The 27,908-nt window shown below is 45.0% G+C and overlaps 1 pseudogene; it reads left to right on the top strand.

Annotated features, from left to right (window-relative positions):
• Positions 1 to 751: 751 nt before the first annotated feature.
• LOC127475892 (NADH-ubiquinone oxidoreductase chain 2-like) lies at positions 752 to 27,142 on the top strand (annotated as a pseudogene).
• The last annotated feature ends 766 nt before the right edge of the window (positions 27,143 to 27,908 follow it).

The following is a 27,908-nucleotide window of genomic DNA, read 5'->3' as shown; positions in this document are numbered from 1 at the left end:
GTCTCACCACCGCACGAGGCGCATCATTCATTCCTTGTTATACAAGGGTCGCCTGCTGCTGTTGGACATGAACTTCCTCCGGGCATCAGGAAATGTCCAAGGAGGAAAAGGCAGTGAAAACTTTGGGACAGGTTTCCTAGATCAAACCCATCAATTCCTCTGAGCATCTACCCTCATCCCAAGTATCTGCAGTCACACATATATAGATTCTGGACTGTAGAAGACAGGCTTAGCATGACTTTAAGATGATTTCTTCTCAATTTTTTGATTTATTTTTCTACTGCCAGGTCTGAGAGGGGCATCGTGGAACCAAAGGAACCCTGAGACATTTCAGAATCCCACATGTGTTGGGTCTGTCTGAGCTGGAGTTCATTTTCTCACTGCAGGCGTCACAGGGCTGTGCTTTGCATTGGGAGCTACAAAGGGGTTAATCGCACCAGTGCTTTGGCAACTGCTGAGCAGGGCTGGTGCAGCATCTGCATTGTCAGCTTCGTCCCCTGAATCGGGGGCAAGATCATGGGAGGCGATACAGACAGGTCAGTTGAGCCAAATGGACCAAAGGGACATTGCAGAATATATGGCGTCAACTCAGCTACAAGAGCTCAGGAAAGGAACAGGAAAGGGGGAAAATCCATTTTTTTACAATACATGCCTTCTGAGCGGCTTCTCTGTGTGGTAAAGCCCTGCTTCCCATGAAGTGGCCAGGTATCGCTGCTGACAGGAAGTAGAGAGAAAATCTTTTTATTTCTCATCTATCGCACACCTAGGATGAATAACTATTATTCTCAACTATAACCCCAATCTGACTTTAATTACCTTCTATCTATATACTGTAACAACTTCCGCCATCTTCTTCATCCTTAACACAACCAATACCCTAAAACTATCCACTGTTATATCCACATGAACCAAAATTCCATCACTAACCACAATCCTTATGCTCACTCTCCTCTCCCTTGCAGGTCTTCCTCCCCTAACGGGATTCCTACCCAAGTGGTTAATTATTCAAGAGCTCACAAAACAAGAACTAACAGTAGTAGCCACAGCTATTACCCTACTCTCTTTACTTGGACTTTTCTTCTACCTACGACTGGCCTACTGTGCAACCATCACACTACCCCCAAACTTCACTAACTACATAAAACAATGACAAACTAACAAACCAACTAACACCCTAACCACAACCTTTACCTCCTTATCAATTATACTCCTACCACTATCTCCCATAGTACTCGCAATCCCTTAGAAACTTAGGTTATTTAAGCCGAAGGCCTTCAAAGCCTTAAACAAGGGCTAATCCCTCTTAGTTTCTGTTAAGGTACACAGGATACTAACCTGCATCTCCTGAATGCAACTCAGATGCTTTAATTAAGCTAGAACCTCCCCCTAGACAGATGGGCTTTGATCCCATAAAATTTTAGTTAACAACTAAATGCCCCAACCAACAGGCTTCTGTCTACTAGATCCCGGCGCATGTTTAATGCACATCAATGAGCTTGCAACTCAACAGGAACTTCACTACAGAATCGATAAGAAGAGGAATCAAACCTCTGTAAAAAGGACTACAGCCTAACGCTTCTACACTCAGCCATCTTACCTATGACTTTCATCAACCGTTGACTATTTTCCACTAACCACAAAGATATCGGCACACTTTACCTTATTTTTGGCGCATGAGCTGGTATAATCGGCACAGCCCTTAGTCTCCTCATTCGAGCAGAACTAGGACAGCCAGACCCCCTTTTAGGCGATGACCAAATTTACAATGTAATCGTCACCGCACATGCCTTCGTTATAATTTTCTTTATAGTAATACCTATTATAATCGGAGGGTTTGGTAACTGATTAGTACCATTAATAATTGGTGCCCCCGACATAGCACTTCCACGAATAAATAACATGAGCTTCTGACTACTTCCTCCATCCTTCCTACTTCTTCTAGCATCTTCTACAGTAGAAGCCGGGACCGGAACAGGATGAACAGTATACCCACCCCTAGCCGGAAATCTAGCCCATGCCGGTGCATCAGTAGACCTTGCCATCTTCTCCCTTCACCTGGTAGGTGTCTCATCCATCCTTGGGGCAATCAACTTTATCACCACAGCAATCAATATAAAACCACCTGCTCTCTCACAATACCAAACCCCTCTATTCATTTGATCCGTCCTAATTACTGCAGTTCTACTTCTCCTCTCCCTACCAGTCCTCGCTGCTGGCATTACAATGCTTCTAACAGATCGAAACCTAAACACTACATTCTTTGACCCCGCAGGAGGCGGAGACCCAATTTTATATCAACACTTATTCTGGTTTTTTGGCCATCCAGAAGTCTACATCCTTATCCTACCAGGATTCGGAATTATTTCCCATGTTGTAGCCTACTACGCCGGTAAAAAAGAACCCTTTGGCTACATAGGCATAGTCTGAGCCATATTATCCATTGGTTTCTTGGGCTTTATCGTATGAGCTCACCACATATTTACAGTTGGAATGGACGTAGATACCCGAGCTTACTTCACATCCGCCACCATAATTATTGCAATCCCCACTGGCATTAAAGTCTTCAGCTGACTAGCAACCCTACACGGTGGAACAATCAAATGAGACCCGCCCATACTATGAGCCCTAGGCTTTATTTTCCTCTTCACCATTGGTGGACTAACAGGCATCGTTCTTGCCAACTCCTCCCTAGACATCGTCCTGCACGACACCTACTACGTAGTTACACATTTCCACTATGTATTATCTATGGGGGCAGTATTCGCCATTTTAGCTGGCTTCACACATTGATTCCCACTGTTCACTGGCTACACCCTTCACTCTACATGAGCTAAAGCCCACTTTGGAGTAATATTCTTTGGGGTCAACCTAACATTCTTCCCACAACATTTCCTAGGCCTAGCTGGTATACCACGACGATACTCAGACTACCCAGATGCTTATACCCTATGAAACACCCTATCCTCCATCGGCTCCCTCATCTCCATAGTAGCTGGAATTATACTAATGTTCATTATCTGAGAAGCCTTCGCATCCAAACGGAAAGTAGTGCAACCAGAACTTACCTCCACAAACATTGAATGAATTCACGGCTGCCCTCCTCCCTACCATACCTTTGAAGAACCAGCTTTTGTCCAAGTACAAGAAAGGAAGGAATCGAACCCTCATAAACTGCTTTCAAGCCAACCGCATCAAACCACTCATGCTTCTTTCTTATGGGTTGTTAGTAAAATCATTACATAGTCTTGTCAAGGCTAAATCACAGGTGAAAACCCAGTACATCCCATCCCAACTCCATGGCCAACCACTCTCAATTTGGTTTTCAAGACGCTTCATCCCCTATTATAGAAGAACTTATTGAATTTCACGACTAATAGTCGCACTAGCCATTTGTAGCCTAGTCCTGTATTTACTAGCTCTTATACTTATAGAAAAACTATCCTCCAACACCGTCGACGCACAAGAAGTAGAACTTGTCTGAACAATCTTACCTGCCATTGTCCTAATTATACTAGCCCTCCCATCCCTTCAAATCCTCTACATGATAGACGAAATCGATGAGCCTGACCTCACCCTCAAAGCTATTGGCCACCAATGATACTGATCCTACGAATATACAGACTTTAAAGATTTATCTTTTGACTCTTACATACTACCAACTATGGATCTACCACTCGGTCATTTCCGCCTCCTAGAAGTTGATAACCGCATCGTCATTCCAATAGAATCCCCGATTCGAATTATTGTCACAGCTGATGACGTTCTCCACTCCTGAGTTGTTCCTAGCCTTGGTGTAAAAACCGATGCAATTCCAGGACGACTGAACCAAACTTCCTTTATCACAACCCGTCCTGGAATCTTCTACGGTCAGTGCTCAGAAATCTGTGGAGCCAACCACAGCTTCATACCTATCGTAGTAGAATCAGCCCCTCTAACACACTTCGAAAACTGGTCTTCACTTCTAACATCCTAATCATTAAGAAGCTATGAACCAGCACTAGCCTTTTAAGCTAGAGAAAGAGGATTATTCACCCTCCTTAATGACATGCCCCAACTAAACCCCGCACCTTGACTTTTTATCATACTAACTTCATGATTCACTTTTTCTCTTATCCTTCAACCTAAACTCTTACTATTTACCCCAACTAACTCACCCTCCAACAAAACACTACCCACTATAAAAACCCATTCCTGAAACTGACCATGAACCTAAGCTTCTTTGATCAATTCATAAGCCCAACCCTCCTCGGAATCCCCCTTATCCTCATCTCGCTCTTATTCCCAACCCTATTACTTCCTTCTCCTGGCAATCGATGAGTTACAAATCGTCTTTCAACTCTTCAACTCTGATTTCTCCATTTAATCACAAAACAACTAATAACCCCATTAAACAAAAAAGGCCATAAATGAGCCCTAATCCTATCATCACTCATAATTATACTTCTAACAATTAACCTATTAGGCCTCCTACCTTACACATTCACACCTACCACCCAACCATCAATAAACCTAACCCTCGCCTTCCCTCTATGACTTGCCACCCTGCTAACAGGCCTACAAAACCAACCTTCAGCTTCCCTTGGACACCTCCTACCAGAAGGCACCCCAACACCTCTAATTCCTGCCCTCATCATAATTGAAACAACAAGCCTTCTCATTCGCCCTTTAGCCTTAGGAGTTCGCCTCACAGCCAACCTCACAGCAGGACACCTGCTCATCCAACTCATTTCAACAGCCACTACCGTCCTCCTTCCCATTATACCTACCGTGTCCCTTCTAACTAGAACAATTCTACTCCTCTTAACAATTCTAGAAGTGGCCGTGGCAATAATCCAAGCGTATGTCTTTGTACTTCTTCTAAGCCTTTACTTACAAGAAAACATTTAACCCTTAATGACACACCAAGCCCACTCATTTCACATAGTAGACCCAAGCCCTTGACCCATTTTTGGAGCAGCAGCCGCCCTCCTCACTACCTCTGGGTTAGCCATATGATTTCACCACCACTCTATCCAACTCTTACTCCTAGGCCTACTCTCTATAATCCTAGGGATACTCCAATGATGACGTGACATCGTACGAGAAAGCACATTCCAAGGCCACCATACCCCTACAGTCCAAAAGGGCTTACGTTACGGAATAATTTTATTTATTACATCCGAAGCATTCTTCTTCCTAGGATTCTTCTGAGCATTCTTCCACTCCAGCTTAGTCCCCACTCCAGAACTCGGAGGACAATGACCTCCTATAGGAATCAAACCTCTCAATCCAATAGAAGTCCCCCTACTAAACACTGCTATCCTCCTAGCCTCAGGAGTCACTGTCACATGAGCACATCACAGCATTACAGAGGGCAATCGGAACCAAGCTACCCAAGCCCTACTTATAACCGTCCTATTAGGATTCTACTTTACAGCACTTCAAGCAATAGAATATTATGAAGTTCCATTCTCAATTGCCGACGGAGTCTATGGATCAACCTTTTTCGTCGCCACAGGATTTCATGGTCTCCACGTAATCATTGGATCCTCCTTCCTCTTGATTTGCCTCCTCCGCCTCGTAAAATTCCACTTCACATCCAACCACCACTTTGGCTTTGAAGCAGCGACCTGATACTGACATTTTGTTGACATTATCTGACTGTTCCTCTACATAACAATCCATTGATGAGGATCTTGCCCTTCTAGTATATTAATTACAATTGACTTCCAATCTCTAAAATCTGGATCAAAACCAGAGAAAGGCAATTAACATCATCCTCTTTATATTCACAATTTCTCTATCACTATGTATTATCTTAACTTCACTAAACCTTTGATTAGCTCAAATAAATCCAGATTCAGAAAAATTATCCCCATACGAATGTGGCTTTGACCCACTGGGCTCTGCCCGCCTCCCATTTTCAATCCGATTCTTCCTTGTCGCAATCTTATTCCTCTTGTTCGACCTAGAAATTGTCCTCCTACTGCCCCTCCCATGGGCTACTCAACTCCTCTCCCCCCTCACTACCTTAACATGAACCTCCACAGTCATTCTCCTCCTCGCACTAGGGTTAATTTATGAATGAATTCAAGGGGGCTTAGAATGAGCAGAATAACTTCAGAAAGTTAGTCTAGCAAAGACAGTTGATTTCGGCTCAACAAACCACAGTCCTACCCCGTGACTTTCTCAATGACCTTTCTGCATTTAAGCTTCTACTCTGCCTTCACCCTAAGTAGTCGAGGACTAGCCTTTCACCGAATACACCTAATTTCTGCCCTGCTATGCTTAGAAAGTATAATACTATCAATATACATTGCCCTCTCCATATGACCTATTCAAACCCAAACAACATCCCCCACCTTAATGCCCATTCTTATGTTAGCATTCTCAGCCTGTGAAGCAGGCGCCGGTCTAGCAGTCCTAGTAGCTTCCACCCGAACTCACGGATCGGATCATTTACACAATCTAAACCTTCTACAATGTTAAAAATTATTCTCCCCACAGTCATATTACTCCCCATGACCCTCTTATCTCCTCCAAAATTCCTATGACTCAATGTCACCTCGCACAGCCTCTTAATTGCAACCGCTAGCTTACAATGACTTCCTTCAACCTATTACCCTAGCAAAAACCTATCACCATGACTTGGAACTGATCAAATTTCATCCCCCTTATTAGTTCTATCTTGTTGATTTCTACCTCTTATAATTCTGGCAAGCCAAAATCACCTTCAACAAGAACCTCCCACGCGAAAATATATTTTTACCATAACCATAATCCTCACCCAACCATTCATTATCTTGGCCTTCTCAGCCTTAGAACTGATATTATTTTATATCGCATTCGAAGCTACCCTAATCCCTACCCTAATTCTAATCACACGATGGGGTAGCCAACCAGAACGTTTAAGTGCCGGAATCTACCTCTTATTTTATACACTAATTAGTTCTCTTCCCCTATTAGTAGTGATCCTCTATCTTCACACCCAAACAGGAACTATACACATCACTATAATAAAACTTTCACACTCATCTCTTACAAACTCCTGAACAGGCCTCATATCAAGTCTAGCCCTATTGCTCGCTTTCATAGTGAAAGTTCCCCTTTACGGACTACACCTGTGACTCCCAAAAGCCCACGTAGAGGCACCAATCGCAGGATCCATACTCCTAGCTGCGCTCCTCCTCAAACTTGGGGGATACGGCATTATGCGTACCTCAATAATTACAAACTCCCTATTAGACTACCTCTACTACCCATTTTTAACCCTAGCCTTATGAGGGGCACTAATGACAAGCTCCATCTGCCTACGCCAAATCGACCTTAAGTCATTAATCGCCTACTCCTCAGTAAGCCACATAGGTCTAGTCATTGCCGCAACAATAATCCAAACCCACTGATCCTTTTCAGGGGCCATAATCCTAATGATTTCACATGGACTCACCTCTTCCATACTATTTTGCCCAGCTAATACAAACTATGAACGCATACATAGTCGTACTCTCCTTCTAACACGAGGCCTACAACCTCTTTTACCTCTAACAGGAATCTGATGGTTCCTAGCCAACCTAACAAACATAGCCCTTCCTCCTACCACTAACCTGATAGCTGAATTAACTATCATAATTGCACTCTTCAACTGATCCACCTTCACCATTATCCTAACCGGAACCGCAACTCTACTAACTGCAGCCTATACCCTCTACATACTCCTTATAACCCAACGAGGTCCAACTCCAACCTATATTACAACCACCCAAAATTCAAATACACGAGAACATCTCCTTATAACACTTCATATCCTACCCTCCCTCCTCCTCATCCTAAAACCAGAGTTAATCTCAGGAATTCCCACATGCAAGCATAGTTTTAAACCAAACATTAGACTGTGATCCTAAAAATAGAAGTTAAACTCTTCTTGCCTGCCGAGGGGAGGTTTAACCAACAAGAACTGCTAACTCTTGCATCTGAGCCTAAGACCTCAACCCCCTTACTTTTAAAGGATAATAGCAATCCACTGGTCTTAGGAGCCATTCATCTTGGTGCAAGTCCAAGTAAAAGTAATGGACTTCCCATTAATCCTCAACACCTCTATATTCTTGACCCTGGCTACCCTCTCTATACCCATCCTACTCCCCCTCCTATCCAAAAACTACCTAAACTATCCAACAACCATCATACACACTGTTAAAACTTCCTTCATAGTTAGTTTAATTCCCATAATCCTCTCCATCTCCTTAAACATGGAAAATACCACTTTCTATTGAGAATGAAAATTTATTGCGAACTTCAAAATCCCTTTTAGCCTTAAAATAGACCAATACTCCTTAACGTTTTTTCCTATTGCACTATTCGTAACATGATCTATTCTTCAATTTACAACATGATATATAGCCTCAGAACCCCATACCACAAAATTCTCTCTTTACCTTCTAATCTTTCTCATTGCAATACTCATCTTAATCATCGCTAATAACATATTCCTCTTATTTATCGACTGAGAGGGAGTCGGAATTCTATCCTTCCTCCTGATTGGATGGTGACACGGTCGAGCAGAAGCCAACACCGCTGCACTTCAAGCCGTACTTTACAACCGTATTGGGGATATTGGACTAATCCTCTGCATAGCATGACTAGCATCCTCAATAAACACTTGAGAAATTCAACAGCAATCCTCCCCAACCCAAATATCCCTTCTCCCTCTCTTAGGGCTCATCCTAGCCGCCACAGGTAAATCCGCCCAATTTGGCCTGCATCCATGACTCCCAGCAGCTATAGAAGGGCCAACCCCTGTATCTGCCCTACTCCATTCCAGCACAATAGTAGTTGCCGGAATCTTTCTACTTATTCGCACTCACCACATATTATGTAACAACCAAATTGCCCTAACTATGGGCCTTTGTATAGGTGCCCTATCCACCCTATTTGCCACTACATGCGCTCTTACCCAAAACGACATCAAAAAAATTATTGCTTTCTCTACATCCAGCCAACTAGGACTAATAATAGTCACTATTGGCCTAAATCTACCTCAACTAGCCTTCCTACACATCTCTACGCATGCATTCTTTAAAGCCATACTCTTCCTTTGCTCTGGGTCTATCATTCACAGCCTTAACGGTGAACAAGACATTCGAAAAATAGGAGGATTACAGAAACTACTCCCTACAACTACCTCATGCCTGACAATCGGAAATTTAGCTCTCATTTAGCACACCATTTTTAGCAGGGTTTTACTCAAAAGATCTCATTATCCAAAGTCTTAACACCTCCTATCTAAACACCTGAGCACTCCTCCTAACCCTCGTAGCTACAGCTTTTACTGCAACTTACAGCCTACGTATAGCCCTACTAGTACAAACTGACTACACCCGAATTCCCTCCATTACTCCCATCAATGAAAACAACCCAGCAGTCACAAACCCAATTACTCGTCTCGCTCTCGGAAGTATTATAGCTGGTCTATTAATTGCCTCTTATATCTCCCCTACAAAAACCCCTCCTATAACCATACCACTGGTCACAAAAACCACTGCTATCATTATTACAACATTAGGCATCATTCTGGCATTAGAACTATCAAAACTCACACATACCTTCTCTGCCCCCAAACAAAATATCACTATAAACTTCTCCAGTACTCTAGGATATTTTAACCCCCTTATACACCGCCTCAGCTCTACTAAACTCCTAAACAACGGCCAGAACATTGCATCCCATTTAATCGACCTATCCTGATATAAAAAAATAGGCCCAGAAGGACTAGCGACCCTTCAACTCAAAGTATCCAAAATCTCAACTACTCTACACTCCGGACTAATCAAAACCTATCTAGGATCCTTCGCTCTATCTATCTTAATTATAATCTTATTTACACAGAACTAAGAATTAATGGCCCCTAACTTACGAAAACATCACCCCCTTCTAAAAATAATCAACAATTCTTTAATTGACCTCCCAACACCACCAAACATTTCCGCCTGATGAAACTTTGGATCTCTTCTTGGCTTCTGTCTAACAATCCAAATCACCACTGGCCTCCTGCTAGCAATACATTATACAGCGGATATCACTCTGGCATTCACGTCCGTCGCCCATACATGCCGAAATCTTCAATTCGGCTGACTAATCCGAAACCTCCATGCAAATGGCGCCTCCTTCTTCTTCATATGCATTTACCTACACATTGGACGAGGATTCTACTATGGTTCCTACCTATATAAAGAAACCTGAAACACAGGAGTTATTCTCCTCTTAACTCTAATAGCAACTGCCTTTGTAGGATATGTCCTCCCATGAGGCCAAATATCATTCTGAGGCGCTACAGTAATTACTAACCTATTCTCAGCAATTCCTTACATTGGCCAAACACTTGTAGAATGAGCTTGAGGAGGATTCTCAGTCGACAACCCTACACTCACCCGGTTCTTTGCCCTCCACTTCCTCCTCCCATTCTTAATTGCAGCTCTCACCCTCATCCACTTAACTTTCTTACACGAAACAGGCTCAAACAACCCCCTAGGTATTTATTCAGACTGCGACAAAATCCCATTCCACCCCTATTTCTCAATAAAAGATATTCTAGGCCTTTTGTTCCTCCTCATTCCTCTAATAACACTTGCCATATTCTCACCCAACCTCTTAGGAGATCCAGAAAATTTTACACCTGCAAACCCATTAGTAACACCTCCCCACATTAAATCTGAGTGGTACTTCCTATTTGCATATGCCATCCTACGATCAATCCCCAACAAATTAGGAGGAGTCCTAGCCCTAGCCGCCTCCGTCTTAATTCTATTTCTAGCCCCATTCCTCCACATGTCAAAGCAACGAACTATAACCTTCCGACCTCTCTCCCAACTTCTATTCTGAATCCTAGTAACAAATCTTTTAATCCTTACATGAATCGGTAGCCAACCAGTCGAACATCCATTTATTATCATCGGACAACTCGCCTCAACTACCTACTTCACAATCATTCTCATCTTATTCCCCATTACTAGTCCCCTAGAAAATAAGATACTCAACCTCTAACCACTCTAATAGTTTATAAAAAACGTTGGTCTTGTAAACCAAAGACTGAAGACCGCCCTCTTCTTAGAGTTTTCCAAAAAATATCCAAGCACCCCCCAACTTTCCAATCAACATGTACATCAAGGGGAGGGTCCCCCCCCTTCCCCCATACCCTACGGTATGTATTACTTTGCATAGCATCCTCCACCACATTAGACATAACATGCATGTAGGAAAATCTGACATACTATTATTGCAAAAACCATCCAAATTTCCATACTATCTCCCATCCAATCCAAAACTTGTCATTCACAGATCTAGGCACATTCCCACACAAGGACATAACATGTCATGGTCTAGGAATAATCCCGCCAAACGAACTAAAACCTAAGGCTGCTAATTTTCGCATAAAATCCTTCTCAATACGAGGAACGTCACAGAACCTAAAATCCATGGTCCATGGACCACTCACCACTTAACCTTGCTCTATGTACCAACCAAGAAGTGCTGGGTTATTTATTAGTCGTACTCCTCACGAGAAACCAGCAACCCGGCGTTAGTAATGTTTATCATGTCCAGCTTCAGGTGTATTCTTTCCCTTTCCACCAATAACCCACTCTCATAACTTGCTCTTTGTCGCCTCTGGTTCCTCGGTCAGGGCCATAACTTGCTTAATTTTCCTAAACTTGCGCTCCGTTACTAATGGTTGGGGATGCTCGGCCAACCTGGACCTCGTGATCGCGGCATTTTCTCTCTTCTAAACTTTTGGGGTTTTTTTTTGGGGTAGATTTCAATAAGCCCTTCAGAGTGCTCCGCCAGGGGGCTCCCATATATGGTTGACATGTACCCCTTATGGTCACACGTTCGCGTGAAAATTAATGATATGGTTTCAAGTGTTATTCGGTCTCATACTGTTGCACTGATGCACTGTCATGTGCTGTTGGCTTGGTTTTTCCATTACGTCTCTCATCAAGTTACAATTTAATTAATGCACGCCAGACATATTTTTTGTCGTCAATTTCACAAAAAATTACAAAAATTTTGTCATTTTTTGCAATGATCTAGGGACTTTCCCTCTATTCATCATTAATTTTTGTTTTTAAATTTTTTAACAAAAATTTCAAGTTTTACAAACTTTCCATTCCCCTAATTTTCCAATTAAGACATTTGCATCATCAATTTGTTAAATTTTTTTAACACACTTTAATCTACCCCATCATTTCCTTTCATCATTCATTTGTTCATGTTTGTTTACACTTTAATCTACCCCATCATTTCCTTTCATCATTCATTTGTTCATTTGTTTGTTTACACTTTAATCTACCCCATCATTTCCTTTCATCATTCATTTCTTCATTTGTTTGTTTACACTTTAATCTACCCCATCATTTCCTTTCATCATTCATTTGTTCATTTCTTTGTTTACACTTTAATCTACCCCATCATTTCCTTTCACCCTCTTACCTCCCCAATTAATCGCCCCCACTACTCTAACTAATATTCCACCCACATACACCTTTAACAGTTGGTCCCAAACTTTTTTCCAACCCTTCAGAAAAAAAGGAATCAAACCTTTATCAACAACTCCCAAAGCTGACATTTTCATTAAACTATTCTCTGAACCACACCTCCTTAAACCGCCCGAATTGCCCCACCAGACAACCCTCGTACAAGTTCTAGCACAACAAACAACGTCAGCAACAGACCCCAGCCCGCAATTAAAAATTGTCCCACCCCCCAAGAATAAAACATAGCCGCTCCCTCAAAATCCAACCGAATAGATAAAACACCCCCACTATCCACCGTGTTTATCCCCAACCACTCTAACTCAGATAGCCCTATAAGAAACACCCCACCCCCCAACACTAAAACTAACCCAGCACCATACCCAACAACCTGCCAGTCCCCTCAGGTCTCAGGAAATGGATCTGCTGCCAATGAAACCGAATACACAAAAACCACTAACATCCCACCTAAATATACCAGAAATAACACTAGTGATACAAAAGACACCCCCAAACTCATTAACCATCCACACCCTACAATAGACGCCAACACTAACCCCACTACTGCATAGTATGGAGAAGGATTGGAAGCAACTGCTAGTCCTCCCAAAATAAAACTAACACTTAAAAATAGTATAAAGTACGTCATAACAATTCCTGCTTGGCCTCTATCCAAGACCTTTGGCTTGAAAAACCATCGTTGTAATTTCAACTACAAGAACATAAAACCTTAACAAACCCGCCCACAACACTACAATCCTGCCCCTTTCTACTCTTCTAACTTCTCAACAACACATTTTTGTTATCCACTAGAACTACTTCTCCAACCACTAAACAAATCCTAAATCAATAGCAACTATTACTACAACTAAAACAAGCCCCAATAATAATCACTATGCCTATAACAGCCTTAGTCCTTGTAGCTTACAATAAAGCATAACACTGAAGATGTTAAGACGGCTATTACACATACCCAAGGACAAAAAAGACTTAGTCCTAACCTTACAGTTAGTTCTTGCCAAATATATACATGCAAGTATCCGCATCCCAGTGAAAATGCCCTCAGCACCTTAAAAAGACAGCAGGAGCAGGCATCAGGCACACCACTCCAACTGTAGCCCAAAACGCCTTGCCTAGCCACACCCCCACAGGTTTTCAGCAGTAATTAATATTAAGCAATAAGTGTAAACTTGACTTAGTTAAAGCAACTTACCAGGCTTGGTAAATCTTGTGCCAGCCACTGCGGTCACACAAGAAACCCAAATTAACTTTATACGGCGTAAAGAGTGGTTTTTCATTATCACTTCAACTAAGACTGAAATGTAACCAAGCTGTTATAAGCACAAGATGCATCCAATACTCCCATAGAAATGATCTTAGCTTCATGATCAACAAAACTCCACGAAAGCCAGGATACAAACTGGGATTAGATACCCCACTATGCCTGGCCCTAAATCCCGATGCTTTCACCACTTCAGCATCCGCCTGAGAACTACGAGCACAAACGTTTAAAACCCTAAGGACTTGGCAGTGCTCCAAACCCACCTAGAGGAGCCTGTTCTATAACCGATAACCCACGATACACCCAACCATCCCTTGCCAAATCAGCCTATATACCGCCGTCGTCAACCCACCCCTAAACTGAGGGTTTAACAGTGGGCACAACAGCAACATCCCACTAATAAGACAGGTCAAGGTATAGCTCATGAGATGGTAGAAATGGGCTACATTTTCTAGCATAGAATACCTCACGACAAGGAGTGTGAAATCACTCCTAAAAGGCGGATTTAGCAGTAAAGCAGGATAATAATGCCTCCTTTAAGCTGGTTCTGAAGCACGTACATACCGCCCGTCACCCTCCTCACAAGCTAGGATTAATTTTATTTATAATAAACCCCTAAGCTAGAGATGAGGCAAGTCGTAACAAGGTAAGTGTACCGGAAGGTGCACTTAGTCTACCAAGACGTAGCTATAACTAAAGCATTCAGCTTACACCTGAAAGATATCTGTTCCATATCAGATCACCTTGAAGCCTAACTCTAGCTCTTCTACCAGATTACATAGAAACTAAGTTAATACTACCCATTAAATCAAAACATTCTCTCACTCAACCTAGTATAGGTGATAGAAAGGTAAACTCAAGACGCAATAGAGATCATGTACCGTAAGGGAAGAATGAAAGAGTAATGACAAACCAAGCAATAAATAGCAAAGACCAACCCTTGTACCTTTTGCATCATGATTTAGCCAGAACTACCCAAGCAAAACGCCAATTTAAGCTTGCTTCCCCGAAACCCAAACCAGCTACTTACGAGTAAACCCGTCTCTGTTGCAAAAGAGTGGGAAGACTCGTTAGTAGTGGTGAAAAGCCAATCGAGCTGGGTGATAGCTGGTTGCCTATGAAATGAATCTTAGTTCCCTCTTAATTCACCTCCCAGGACTACACTCAACCCACATGAAGCGAATTAAGGGCTATTTAAAGGAGGTACAGCTCCTTTAAAAAAGAATACACTCTCCCCTAGCGGATAAATTTAATTACAGCTTAATTGTGGGCCTTCAAGCAGCCACCATTAAAGAATGCGTCAAAGCTCCTCACCTAAAAAAATCTAAACTTCCCCATGACTCCCTCTTCCCCAATAGGCCAACTTATATTAAATAAGAGAATTTATGCTAAAATAAGTAACTAGGGATCCCCTCTATGGCGCAAGCTTACATTACAACATTATTAACAATCCACAGGATATTTTTTAACCTTAACAAGATCTTATACCCAAAACTCTGTTAACCCACCTATGGAGTGCCCCCAAAGACGATTAAAATCTGTAAAAGGAACTAGGCAAATCCAAGCCCCGACTGTTTACCAAAAACATAGCCTTTAGCAAACCAAGTATTAAAGGTGAAGTCTGCCCAGTGACAATTCGTTCAACGGGCGCGGTATCCTAACCGTGCAAAGGTAGCGCAATCAATTGTCCCATAAATCGGGACTTGTATGAATGGCTTAATGAGGTCTTAGCTGTCTCCTACAGATAATCAGTGAAATTGATCTTCTCGTGCAAAAGCAGGAATAACCCCATAAGACAAGAAGACCCTGTGGGACTTTAAAATCTGCTACCACTCCCATAAACAATACTCACCCACAGGGCCTACTCCCCCGGGATTTTGCTGGTGTGCATTTTTTGGTTGGGGCGACCTTGGAGACAAACTTAACCTCCAAATATCAGACAATCCATCTTAACCAAGAACTACCCATCAACGTGCTAATAGTAACCAGACCCAATATAATTGATTAATGAACCTAGCTACCCCAGGGATAACAGTGCAATCTCCTTTAAGAGCCCACATCGACAAGGAGGTTTACGACCTCGATGTTGGATCAGGACATCCTAGTGGTGCAACCACTACCAAGGGTTCGTTTGTTCAACGATTAACAGTCCTACATGATCTGAGTTCAGACCGGAGTAATCCAGGTCGGTTTCTATCTATGTTACAACTCCTTCTAGTATGAAAGGATCGAAGAAGTAAGGCCTATGCCACAAGCACGCCTTCGCACCCAGTAATGAACCCAACTAAATTACTAAGAGCTCCACCATAACCCCCTCCTAGAAAAGGACCGCTAGCGTGGCAGAGTTTGGCAAATGCAGAAGGCTTAAGCCCTTTACCCAGAGGTTCAAATCCTCTCCCTAGCTCCAACACAAACCACATGACAATTCACTTAACCCTCACTTACTTTATTATATCAATATCCTATGCTCTCTCCATCCTCATCGCCGTAGCATTTCTTACCCTAGTTGAACGTAAGATTCTAAGTTATATGCAAACCCGAAAAGGGCCTAATATTGTAGGACCATTTGGCCTCTTACAACCTATAGCAGATGGAGTAAAGCTATTCATTAAAGAACCAATTCGTCCATCAACTTCATCCCCTTACTTATTTATATCTACTCCTATCTTAGCCCTTCTCCTAGCAATTACAATCTGAACACCACTTCCCCTACCCTTTCCCCTTACTGACCTAAACCTTGGCATACTCTTCCTTCTAGCTCTATCTAGCTTGGCAGTCTACTCAATTCTATGATCAGGGTGAGCCTCTAACTCAAAATATGCCTTAATCGGCGCCCTCCGAGCAGTCGCACAAACTATCTCTTACGAAGTTACCCTAGCCATTATTCTCCTATCCGTAATTATCCTTAGTGGTAACTACACCCTCAATACCCTAGCTACAACTCAAGAACCTCTCTACCTCATTTTCTCCTCCTGGCCCTTAGCAATAATATGGTATATCTCCACTCTTGCCGAAACAAACCGCGTTCCATTTGACCTGACAGAAGGAGAATCTAAACTAGTCTCAGGGTTCAACGTAGAATATGCTGCAGGGCCATTCGCCTTGTTTTTTCTTGCCGAATATGCTAATATTATACTAATAAATGCACTCACAACCATTCTATTCCTAAACCCCAGCTCACTTAATCTCCCTCAAGAACTCATTCCCCCTACTTTAGCTACAAAAACCCTCCTCCTTTCCGCAGGATTCTTATGAATCCACGCCTCTTACCCTCGATTCCAATATGATCAACTCATACATTTGCTTTGAAAAAACTTCTTACCCCTAACATATGCCTATGGCATACCAGTCTTCCGATCTCCTATGCAGGCCTACCCCCCTACCTAAGACACTCAAGGAAATGTGCCTGAATCCAAAAGGGTTACTATGATAAAGTAAACATAGAGGTATACCAATCCTCTCATTTCCTAATTTTAGAAAAGTAGGAATCGAACCTACACTAAAGGAATCAAAATCCTCTATATTCCCTCTATATTATTTTCTAGTAAGGTCAGCTAATTAAGCTATCGGGCCCATACCCCGAAAATGATGGTTTAACTCTATCTTAAACCCCAAACCGTAAACCCTAAAACCTAAACCCTAACCCTTGCTAACCTTAACCCTAACCCTAACCCTAACATCTCATAGCAGAGGGAGGGAGGGGCCTGATTCCTCATCAGATATATCAACAGTCAAAAGCCTGTAAGCTCAGCTCTTGCCTTTTCAGGGCTTCACACTGTCAGCACTGGAGGGAGGGAGGGGCCCGACTGCTCATCAGAGGTATCATGCAAGTCAAAAGCCTGAAAAGTCTCCTAGAATGCATAAATCATTAACCATTTCAGTCTCTGACAATTGGTCCACACAGTAACTGCAAGCTATGCCCAAAGCCTGTTCCCTAACCTTAGAAGAGAGACTGCAACCCTCGAGATGTTGGAGGCTCGAGGCATGGTCCGTGACACTAATCATGGCTATAACTCATAACTTCTTGGAGTATGGGGACATCCCTCCTTCACCCCCGGCAGACCAAGGCCACCACTTCAACTGACAGACATGGAAGCATCGCTGGACCCCGCGGGCGACTATATACATCTGTCCACTCTCAGCTTTTCTTTCTCTTACTCTCCCTTGCTCTTATCCTGCCTTTCTCTCCCCTACGCATTTTCTTTCCCCCCCCCAAGGTTATCTCTGTGTCACATTGTGGTATGACAGCACCCAAACTGCTAGCATGCCTATTGATACAGAATTGTTAAAATAAACCTTGCCAGTATGTTTTCAGACACCGATTATTTAGTGTCGTTTCACTTTAATCCACCCCAAGGGAATTATTAATAAAAACCTGAGTTACCCCCTCTCCCCTTTTCCTGGGGCGGGTTGTAACACCAATCAGCACTGACTCCGTCCAGTAGGCAGAGCCAGTGACGCAGAACAATCAACACGGACTCCACCTCTTGACTCCACCCAGTGGGCGGGGCCAGTGCTCTAGAGAAGCAGAGTACATACTGGACGGCGGTGGGTATTCTGCCAGACACGCAACAGAACAGCAACAGCAAAAGCAGAGACCCAAGCGAAAAAGCAAAAGATTCTGACAGTGGTGGGCACTGAATCGGGCTTATAGTCCGAGAGGGGTTTACTGGGCACCACTGCGTTCCTGGAATGGGGTAAACCCGCAATAGTTAGATCGCGCATTGAGACAGATTCTGACTAACCCTAACCCTAACCCCAACCCTAACCCCTAACCCTTACCCTAACCCTAACCCTAACCCTAACCCTAACCCTAAACCCTAACCCCAACCCTAACCCTTACACTAACCCTAACCCTAACCCTAGTAGCTTGCAGTCTCTTTTTTAAAGTTAGGGTTAGGGAACTGGTTTTGTGCATAGCTTGCAGTCTCTTTTTTAAGGTTAAGGTTAGGGAACAGGGTTTGCACATAGCTTGCATTCGCTTTTTTAGGATTAGGGTCAGGGAATCGGGGTTGCGCATAGCTTGCAGTCTCTTTTTAAGGTTAGGTTCAGAGAAAAGGGTTTGCGTATAGTTTGCAGTCTCTTTTTTAAGGTTAGGGTTAGGTAACAGGGTTTGCGCATAGTTTGCAGTCTCTTTTTTAAGGTTAGGGTTAGGGAAAAAGGTTTGCGCATAGCTTGCAGTCTCTTGGTTAGGGTTAGGGTTAGGGAACAGGGTTTGCGCATAGCTTCCAGTCTCTCTTTTAATGTTGGGGTTAGGGGACAGTGCTCTATAGAAGTAGAGTACATACTGGACGACGGTGGGTATTCTGCCAGACACGCAACTGAACAGCAACAGCAAAAGCAGAGACCCAAGAGATAAAGCAAAAGATTCTGACAGCGGTGGGCAATGAATCGGACTTATAGCCTGAGAGGGGCTTATTGGGCACCGCTGTGTGTCCAGAATGGGCTAAAACCGCGATAGTTAGATCGCGCACTGAGACAAATTCTTCCTAACCCTAACCCTTACCCATACCCCTAACCCTAACCCTAACCCTAACCCTAACCCGAACCCGAACCCGAACCCGAACCCTAACCCTAACAGTAACCCTGTCTTTTGCTAACCCTAAACCTAACCCTAACCCTAACCCTAACTTTTGCTAACTCTAACTGTAACCCTAAATTTCCTAACCCTAACCCAAACCCTTTCTAACCCTAACCCTAACTCAAAACCTAACCCTAACCCTAACCCTAACCCTAACCTTAAACCCTAACCCTAACCCTAACCCTAACACTAAACCCTAAACCAAAAGGAAACTTCCTTTGCTATGCCTACTGGGCGGAGTCAGTGTTGATTGGTGTTACAACCCGCCCCAGGAAAAGGGGAGAGGGGGTAACTCAGGTTTTTATTAATAATTCCCTTGGGGTGGATTAAAGTAAAACGACACTAAATAATCAGTGTCTGAAAACATATACTGGCAAGGTTTATTTTAACAATTCTGTATCAACAGGCATGCTAGCAGTTTGGGAGTTGGGCTATCAGTTGGGAGGCATGGCTGAAAATAGGAAACAACAGCCCTAATTGCCAGGAAAGAAAGTCTGGAAGCTTTGGCTTTGTGGTGCAGTTGGTGGGCCACACTGGGCACTCCATGGGCAGGCAGCAAGAGTTTTCTGGATCTGGGAGACAATCTGGGGGCCTCGGAGTGTTTGAGGGGAAGTTGGCAGTGTCCTGTGGGACCAGGATGGGATTTGAGGGCTCCTGGAGGGGCTGGGACGGGTGTATACTGCGGGCATCGTCTAGTATTGATGGGGGTAATCAGTGAGCTGACTGTTTCATAATCATCCAAATTTTAACATACAATGTGATTATTAGAATAAAAAGCAAAAAGGTAATATCAACAAAACAGTAACAGGGTGAAGCTCTTGGTTGAAGACTGGTTTCTTCTTTTTCTCCAGTGATTTTAATTCTTTTTCGTCTGGGTTTTAATCCCATCTTTGGCATTTTGCTGTGAACATTTTGTCCCCATATCCATTGGAAATTGTATTAACTGTTGATGAGAACAAAGTGGAATCCCAAGATATGTGATATATTGATAGGATTTCACTGGTTGGCTTTTAATTTGCCCAGGTTTATCGCCATAATGCTTCTGCTCTTTAACCACTTGAATCAGAATGAATTGAGTTGTTTTCTGGGTCGGGTTCTCTTTTTGAGTCCAAGGTTTTATAGTGGATTCAGTATCAGGCACAAAGGAAATTGAGGGAGGTAAAGAATAATCTTCCCTTTGTTCATTATCACAGGGATCACTCAGTCTATTTTCATTAATGTGAGGAAAGCTGGGAGACTCTAGAAACATCAGTTGAACTTCAAATTCTCCTTGTTTCTTTCTCTCCTGAGACTTAGAATCAGGGTTCTCTGTGGTTTCCCAAGTCTCAATGCCAGGGTAAGACACTGGTTTAGGAAGTTGCCTGACCAAACCAGGAGCCTGTTTTTTTAGCAAGTTTTCTCTCTGCACTCTGGCGCAACAAGACTTTGAAGGTGGTCAACCTCAGTTTGAAGCAGCTCATTTTTAGCAACAAGTTTATCCGATTTTTCTCCTGTTTCCCTCTCAAAGGCTAACGATGACTTCAGCACCACATTTTCTGATTTCAAAACAGTAGATTCAACATCAGAAATCCATTCATGACTTTCCTGTCAGCACTCCATCCAAATGTCTGCGCTCTCACTTTGACCTGAGAGAAACCTCAGGCAGGTGGAAAAGGGCAGATAAAGAAAAAACAGAGGGGTCCAGCAGAAGTGATGCTGCTTCTGTCAAAAGCAGAGGAGAGACCGAAAGCACTTTAGGAAGTTGCTTACAGAAGCACTTGTGCATTCCAAGTTACAGCTCAGGAGTCTCAGTGACTTGTCCAACATAAGAGTTTCTTTTCCATTTCTCAACCCCAGATTCCTCAGGAGTAGGAAACTGGAAACACTGACTGAGAAAAGCTCCATTCCTTCCTAATAATTGTGCTTTGTCCTTCCCATTTGACAGTGCTCTTGGAAATGTGCTGGTGTGATCTGGATCTGGGAGCAGCCCTGACCTCCCAGAGCACTCATCCAATGGCAGGAAGACCCCACCTGGCTCCTGCTGGGGTTCTTGCCACCACGACCCAGTATGGGTCAATGGAATGGGGAGCAGGGCGGTGGGACCAGTAAGGACCAGTTAAAAGGGGTTGGGGGCACTTCAGCATCTCCAGCAAGGTCAGACCAGTACAGAGCAGCATAGACCAGTATAGATCGGTATAGACCAGTATAAACCAGTATGGACCAGTATAGACCAATATGGGTCACTGGAATGGGGAATGGGGCAGTGGGACCGATAAGGACCAGTTAAGGGGCTTGGGGGTACTTCAGCATCTCCCTCAAGGTCAGACCATTATAGACCAGTATAGACCAGTGTAGACCAGTATAGACCAGTATAGACCAGTATAGACCAGTACAGACCAGTATGGACCAGTATAGACCAGTACAGGTCACTAGAACAGCGAGCAGGGTGGTGGGACCAGTAAGAACCAGTTGAGGGGGTTGGGGGCACTTCAGCATCTCCATCAAGGTCAGGTCAGTACAGACCAGTACAAACCAGTATGGACCAGTATAGACCAGTATAAACCACGGTAGAGCAGTATAAACCAGTATAAACCAGTACGGGTCCCTGGAACGGGGAATGGGGTGGTGGGACCAGTAAGAACCAGTTAAGGGGGTTGGGGGCACTTCAGCATCTCCATCAAGGTCAGGTCAGTATAAACCAGTATAGACCCGTATAGACCAGTATGGGCCAGTATAAACCGGTATAAACCAGTATGGACCAGTACAGGTGACTGGAACGGGGAATGGGGCGGTGGGACCAGTAAGGACCAGTTAAGGGGGTTGGGGGCACTTCAGCATCTCCATCAAGATCAGACCAGTACAGACCAGTATAAACCAGGATAGACCAGTATAAACCAGTATGGACCAGTACGGGTCACTGGAACACGGAATGGGGTGGTGGGACCAGTAAGGACCAGTTAAGGCAGAACTCAGTTGGGACTTAGTGGTTTGGGGGTGGGCGTGTCCCTTCTTTAGGTGGGCGTGGTCTCTCCCTGGTGGGCGTGTCCCATCCCAAGGTGGCCATAGCCTCTCCAAGTGGGCGTGTCTTTTGCATCCTCTCCCCCTCCCTGAACTGGGAGCTCAACTGGGACTTACTGGGTTTTGGGTGGGTGTGTCCCCTCCCAATGATGGACCCACTTTCAGCCCCTCCCCCCACCTTTAAGGGCCCCCCCAAAGCCCCTCCCCCCCCTTCCTGCACCTCCCCAACCCTCAGGGTCCCTCCTGTCCCTCCCCCACCCTCAGGGTCCCTTCCTTCCCCTCCCCCCAGTGAACCTGCTACCCCTCCCCCACTCTCAGGAGCCCTCCCTGCCCCTCCCCCACCTTCAGGCGCTCTCAGGACCCCTCCCCCAACCTCAAAGACTCTCCTGCCCCTCCCCCACCCTCGGGGAACTTCCTACCCTTCCCCCACCCTCAGGGACCCTCAGGGCCCCTCCTTCACTTTCGGGGTCCCTCTCTGCCCCTCCCCAACCCTCAGGACCCTCCTGCCCCTCCCTCCACCTCGGGGTCCCTCCTGCCCCTCCCCCACCCTCAGGGACCCGCCTACCCCTCCCCCACCCTCAGGGATGGTCCTGCCTTTCCCCCACCCTCAGGGAACCTCCTGCCCTTCCCCCATGCTCAAGGACTATCCTGCTCCATCCCCACCCTCAGTGTTCCCTCCTTCCCCTCCCCCCCCACTGGGGCCGTTACTGGTCCCTTACTGGTCTGTACTGGGAAGGGAGAGGGGAGGGGCCGCCCCCTCGAGGCCCCTCCCCCCCAGTGACGTCACCGGGTCCCAAAAATAGCCCCGGGGGCCCAAACTGGAGGGGGGACCTGGAGCCGCTCCCAGTGTGACCAGTTCAGGTACTGGGAGGGACTGGGAGGGAACTGGGAGGGACTGGGAGGGACTGGGAGGGGGCAGGGCTTCCCCCCCTCCTCCCCCTCCGTGTCCTTGGGGTGACCTTGGGGAGGGAGGGGGATGGGCTGCTCCCAGTGGCTCCCAGTAGCTCCCAGTAACCCCAGTAATGCCTCCGGTATCTCCAGTGACCCCCCCAGTAACCCCCCCAGTAACCCCAGTGACCCCCCCAGTAGCTCCTAGTAGCTCCCAGTAACCCCAGTGTCTATCCCAGTAGCTCCCAGTAACTCCCAGTAATCCTAGTGTCCATCCCAGTAACTCCCAGTAACCCCAGTGTCCACCCCAGTAGCTCCCTGTAACTCCCAGTAACCCCAGTGACCCCCCCAGTAGCTCCCAGTAACCCCAGTGTCCATCCCAGTAACCCCAGTGACCCCCCCAGTAGCTTCCAGTAGCTCCCAGTAACTCCCAGTGTCCCCCCCAGTGACCCCCCCAGTAGCTTCCAGTAGCTCCCAGTAACTCCCAGTGTCCCCCCCAGTGCCTCCCAGTATGTCCCAGTTTAACCCAGTTCCCCCCCCCGTGGGCCCTGGGACGGGTGGGGGAGGGGTGGGCTCACATTTCCATGGCAACATCCCTTTCCCTCTGGCCCAGTTTCTCCCAGTTCCTCCCAGTTTAACCCAGTTTTTCCACATTTTTCCACATTTCCCCCCATTTTCCCCATTTTTCCCAGATTTCCCCCCACTTTTCCACATTTTCCTGAATTTTTCCCCATTTCCCCCCCATTTTCCAGATTTTTCCCAATTTTCCTACATTTTCCCAGATTTTTTCCCATTTCTCCCCCATTTTCCCAGATTTTTCCCCATTTTGTCCAGATTTTCCAGATTTTCCCCCCGTTTTCCCAGATTTTTCCACATTTTTTCCACATTTTTCCCACATTTTCACACATTTTTCTCCAGATTTTCCCAGATTTTTTTTCCCCATTTTTTCCACATTTTCCCCGATTTTTTCTCACATTTTTCCCAGATTTGCCCAGATTTCTTCCCCCATTTTCCTGGATTTTTCCCAGAATTTCCCATATTTTCCCCATTTTTCCAAAATTTTTTTGATCTTTCCCCATTTTTCCCCAATTCCTGGATTTTCTCCCATTTTTTCCACATTTTCCCAGATTTTTCCTCATTTTTCCCAGATTTTCCCAAGATTTTTCCCCATTTTTCCCAGATTTTCCCAAGATTTTTTCCCATTTTTTTAAATCTTTCCCCATTTTTCCCCATTTTCTGGGATTTTTTCCCATTTTTCTCCATTTCCCCCCATTTTCCCCAGAATTTCCAACATTTCCCCCCCAGTTTGTCCCCATTTTCCCAGATTTCTCCCACATTTTCCCAGATTTTTCCCTATTTTTTCCCCATTTTCCCGGATTTTCCCCAGATTTTTCCTCCACTTTTCCCAGAATTTCCCACATTTTCCCACATTTTTCCCACTTTTTTTCCCATTTTTCCCACATTTTCTCAGATTTTTCTCCAGATTTTCTTCCAGATTTTCCCACATTTTCCCACATTTTCCCACATTTTCCCACATTTTCCCCCATTTTTCTTGATTTTTCTCGATTTTCCCCATTTTTCCAGATTTTTTTCCCATTTTTTCCCATTTTCACACATTTTTCCTCATTTTCCCCCATTTTCACGGATTTCTCCTCATTTCCCCCATTTTCCCACAGTTTTTCCCAATTTTTTCACATTTTCTCAGATTTTTCCCCATTTTCCCCAGATTTTTCCCCGTTTCGCCCCCATTTTCTCCGATTTTTCCCCATTTTCCCACATTTTCCCAAATTTTTTCCCACATTTTCCCACATTTTCTCCCTATTTCCCCAGATTTTTCCTCATTTTTCCCATTTTTTCCCAGATATTTTCCCGATTATTTTCCCCATTTTCCCAGATTTCCCCCCTTTTTTCCCACATTTCCCCGGATTTTTTCCCAATTTCCCCCCATTTTCCATGATTTTCCCCACATTTTTTCCACATTTGCCCAGATTTTTCCTAGATTTTTCCCGATTTTTCTCAGATTTTTTTCCCCAGATTTCCAGATTTTCCCAGAATATTCCCCATTTTCCCCCCATTTTTTCCCCATTTTCCCAGATTTTTCCCATTTTTTCCCCTTTCCCCTGCATTTTTTCCACATTTTTCCCAGATTTTCTCCCATTTTCCCCAGAATTTCCCAGGGTTTTTCCCAATTTTTCCCCATTTTCCCAGGTTTTTCCCAATTTTTTCCCCATTTTCCCGGAGTTTTTCTCCATTTCTCCCCATTTTCCCAGATTTTCCCCCCGTTTTTCCCACATTTTCCCAGATTTTCACACATTTTTCCCCATTTTCCCCCTTTTTTTCCTCATTTTTTCCATATTTTCCCATATTTTTCCCCATTTTCCCCAGAATTTCCCACATTTTCCCCCATTTTTCCCCATTTCCCCGGATTTTTCTCACATTTTTCCCAGAATTTTCCACAATTTCCCCATTTTCCCACATTTTCCCAGATTTTTCACCATTTTCCTGATTTCCCCCCCATTTTTCCCACATTATCACAGATTTTTCTCCAGATTTCCCACACATTTTTCCCCCATTTCCCCACATTTTCTTGGATTTTTGGGTCCCCAGTTTTCCAAATTTCCCAAATTTCCCCAGTGGGAAAAAATGGGGGGAAAAAAACAGGAATTTTGGGGAAAATGGGAAAAAATTGGGGAAAAAAGTGGGAAATTTGGTGAACGCGAATGAAAAATTGGGAAAAATGGGGGAAAATTTGAGAAAAAAGTGGGAAATTTGGGGAAAATTGATAAAAATGGGGAAAAATGGGGGGAAATTAAGGAAAACTGGGGGAAAATCCGGGAAAATGTGGAAAATCGGGGGAAATTTTGGGGAAAAAGTAAGAAATTTGGGGAAATGGGGGATTTTGAGGGGAAATGGAGGGAAAACTGGGAAAAAAGCAAGAAATTTGGGGAAAAGGGGTGAAAAATCAGGAAAAATGGGGGATAATTGGGAAAAATTAGGGGAAATTTAGGAAAAAATTGGGAAAAAATGGCGGAATTTGGGGAAAATGGGGAAATTTGGGAAAAATGGGGTGAATTGAGAAAAAAATGGGGGAATTTGGGTAAAATTGGATGAAAAATTGGGGAAAGTTGGGAAAACTGGGGGGAAATTTGGGAAAAATGGGAAAAAATGGGGGAAATTTGGGAACAATGGAAGGAATTTGGAAAAAAAATGGGGAAAAATTGAGAAAAATGGGGAAATTTGGGAAAAATGGGGGAAATGGGGGGAAAATTGGGGAAAGAGTGGGAAATTTGGGAGAAATGGATGAAAAACTGTGAAAAATGAGGGGAAATTTGGGAAAAACTTGGGTGTCCCCACCAGGTTCGACCCCGCCATGGCCCCGATAGCCCCGGGATCAGGTGAGACCCCTACCCCATGCCCTGACCCCTCCCCCTCCCCGAGGTCACTGCCCTGACCCCCCGAGTCCAGGCTGTGACCCCTCCCCCACCCCGTGGCCCCTCCCACACTTTATGGCCCCTTCCCCATTCTGTGGCCCCTACCCCATTCTGTAGCCCCTACCCCACTCTGTGACCCCTCTCCCACTTCATGGCCCCTCCCCCACTCTCTGACCCCTCCCCCACTCTATGGCCCCTCATCCACTTTATGGCCCCTCCCCCACTCTTAGACCCTTCCCCCACTTTATGGCCCCTCCCCCACTCTGTGACCCCTCCCCCATTCTGTCACCCCTCTCCCACTCTGTGGCCCCTCCCCCACTTTACAGCCTCTCCCCCACTCTGTGACCCCTCCCCCACCGACAGCTTCTCCCTGCAGAGAGAACAGCCAACACACTATTTCACTTCTCACTTTAACAAAGCTCTTTTCTCCCTCAAGCCCGTCAAAGGCGCCAAGGCCACATAGGAGGCCACACACAAACAGTACTCCTCTTCCCACTTGACTACACCTTCTCCCTCACTGTTCTACAGGGAACACCAGGAATCTGCTCGCAGAGGCCTCTCGTTTCCCATCAGTAGCTCAGCACAAGGAGTTAAAGGAGCTCAAGCCTTAGGCCACAAGAACTGACAGCGAGGAAACTTTGGGAGCAAACTAATGCTGCTAACACGGACCCAGCTGAATCCAGCACACAATCACAGAATCCAAGAGTCCTTCAGCTTGGAAAAGACCTCCAAGCTCACTGAGTCTTGTGCAGCCCCTCCCCGACCGCCTGCAGGGACTGGATGATGCTTTGCACAAGCACCAAAAGGAATGTTGTGAAAGCCATGGCCTGCAGGAGGACACAGAGAAGGGCTTGGTTGGGGCTGGGAAGGAGGGAGCTGGCGCTGGGGGAGCGGGGATGGAGCCTCGGGGATGTGGCGCAGCAAGGACAGGGGCCCAGGCAGCTGGCAGGCGGCAAGGCCTCACCCCCTGCCCCAGCAGCAGCACCGGGTCCTGCCCAAGGCGCTCCTGCCAGGGGCTGGGCCCTGCAGGCAGGGGCAGAACCCACTCCCTGGGGCGGCCTTGCTGCCCTGGCCCTCGTCCGGCCCAGCCTCTCCCTGTGTGCGTGCTCCCCACAGCACAGGCTGCACTGGGCAGCATCCCCTGATGGGCCCTGCAGAGCTGCCCCACGGGGACACTTCCCTTTTATGTCACAGGTGCCACAGCCTGTCCCAGCCAGCCCTGCCCATTG

Source organism: Manacus candei, unplaced genomic scaffold (genome assembly GCF_025592945.1).
Source record: "Manacus candei isolate 608988 ecotype Guabito, Panama unplaced genomic scaffold, ASM2559294v1 h1tg000047l, whole genome shotgun sequence".
Classification (NCBI taxonomy): Eukaryota; Metazoa; Chordata; class Aves; order Passeriformes; family Pipridae; genus Manacus; species Manacus candei.
This window is presented reverse-complemented; position numbering and strand designations above follow the sequence as displayed.